Consider the following 2588-nt stretch of genomic DNA (forward strand, 5'->3'; position numbering starts at 1 on the left):
GGCGCCAAAATGCCTTGCGTCGACGCATGCAGTCGGCGCATGCCCCACGGGTCAGCGCACGCCGACCCTATGGTCGACCGCTCGCGCGCAGACTCAGTTTTTCTGAGTTATTCCAAAGTTCTGTCAGCTTCACGCAGATCAGGTTTTCCGGCCGCTTCCGCATCTAAACCCTTTCTAAGAAAACCTAATTTGTCTCTAATTTAGTAGTGCCGAATCGAGTTTTTAATTGTGATCCGTGCTATAGGCTAACATTTACGACTCACACAACTATCAATTCAATTTGCAGTTTTTAACACGGTTTATCCAACGTCAATTTCAGCATATACAGTCCCAATTAGGGTTAAATCAACGGCTTCTCACTACCCATGACATGTTAATCTATAATACCCATTAAACGACGATAAACCCCCCTTACCTGAGATAATCCGGCAAATCTCTAAGCTTTAGCTTTTCCGTTCCTCAACCGTTGCTCTACAGCTCTTTGCCCTTTTCCTCTTCTCTGCAGCTTTTCTGTTTCTCACGTGAAAAAAACTCTTCTGTTCCAAAAATATGAAACCCTTTCTTTATTCCCACTTATATATTTTCCAAATATTATTATTCCCAAATAATAATAATAATAATAATAATAATAATCCAATAATCCCATTTATTTAATTAAATTAATAAATATATTATCAACTTAATTAAATAATTCTTTTTTCTTTATTTGGGGTGTTACACTCGCTAGGCGAGCAGAATGGGTCGCTTAGCGAGTCCCAAGAAAAGCCACCAGAATCACCTACGCTCAGAGAAATTTCTTGAACTGTCATGCTCGCTAGGCAAAGCCCACGTGTTAAAAAAAACGAAAAAAGAAAAAAAAAAGAAAAAAAAAAAAGAAAAAAAGAAAAAAATAAGATATAACAGAAATTTTTTGGACTTGGGCCTCTCTCATTTGAGCCCACAGGTCCACAAAAATCAGGTTATAAATTCAGAGTTTCAATGAAACAAAAGGCAATTCTATTCCTATTACCCTGGCAAGAAAAAAGATAGTGAGAGAAAAGCTAATAGAGTTCAGAGCAACCTCCAGAGACTGAAGGGAACTCATCGGCAAAGAACCAATTCCCTCTCATATAAACCCTCAGATTGCTTTGCAAACCCAACCGGGCAATTCAATTTCATTCGATCTCTCCAGTCAGGTTTGCCTTATTCTCATTACTTTATGCTTTTAATTTGAATGCTCTGAATGTATGAGGTATTATGGGTGAATTTGATACCCTTTTGATGCATGTGTTTGACAAGAGGTTTAGGCCTCTTACCCTTGGTTGCTTTTTGTGAGCTTTTTGTGAATTTTAATGGCATGATTAATGTAGTTACATTTTAATTTGGGGACAACTCTTGATTACCATATCTTGTTTCTCTAACCTGTTTGTTGAGTTTTGTTTTGTGAGGGCTCATATGACTCTTGCAGAGATGGCTTGCTTGGTGTTCCACTTTATTTGCGGGATACCACCTGGAGGTTTATTCCGATTACCTGTACTGACTCACTTTCTTTGATGGTGCTAGCTTGAGAGATCTCTGGGTTTCTTATCTCTTTAATTGCTATTACTTCGGATCTTTATCCATACGGTAGATCTCTCGATCCCTTTACTTTTCCCGCATTTTACCGTTTTCTTAGGTTTCGTATAGCCTCTAGTGGCATGTCATTTAAGGTAGCGCGGTTCCTTCATCTAGGACTGTCTTTTTGCATGAGCATCCCTAAACACACCAAACTCATTGATTTTTCTTCTCCTAAGAACACGTTATCTCCTTCTACTACAGGCGAGTAAGTCTCCAAAGGTCGAGCATCCGGTAGATTGTGTAGTAACGTCGTTCACCCAAAAACACAACCCTTACCCCATAGGTGGTCGAACTACGTTTTGCTCTGATTTTCATCCCAGATGAGATACGTAGGCATAAGACGCAATGTCTTAGCAAGCACACTCCTCTTTAACCCATAGGTAGCCGAGCTACGAAGACTCTGATTCTCAGATTCAGATGAGATACGTATGCAGTGGATGCGACGTCCGTGCGAGTCATTTTCTTTTGCCCCTTCTTTTAGTAAGTAGTACATTAGATAAACATACACGCTTTTCTCATCCCTTCAATCATGTTTGCACAAATAAATTTTCAAAAAAAAAAAACAACAACCTTTGCAACAAATGTGAAAAGGGCTCCCTAGGAGTACCTAGGATGCTTTGGGTGCCTAATACCTTCCCATTGCATAACCAACCCTCTTACCCAGATCTCTGACATTTTTACTAGTTTTTGATTCGATAAAACTTTTAGGTTTTTGTTCGCTTTCTAACCATTCCTTTGGATAAATAGAAGTGCGGTGGCGAATCGACTTGTATGATTTACCTTGGATTTAGTCAATATCTCTAATGGTAACGAATACCCCGCTACACCGGCGAGTTCGACATAAGGTTGAATCAACTCGTCGATGGCAACAAATTCATGGACACGGGTTCGAAACCTAAAAATATCCTAAAAAATAAACAATAAAATAAGTTTTTTCATAAGAAAAAATGTGTTAGAAAATATGTTTTTACATAAACACTTACATAAGTCGC

The sequence above is a fragment of the Lathyrus oleraceus genome, chromosome 1, assembly GCF_024323335.1.
Source record: "Lathyrus oleraceus cultivar Zhongwan6 chromosome 1, CAAS_Psat_ZW6_1.0, whole genome shotgun sequence".
Lineage (NCBI taxonomy): Eukaryota > Viridiplantae > Streptophyta > Magnoliopsida > Fabales > Fabaceae > Lathyrus > Lathyrus oleraceus.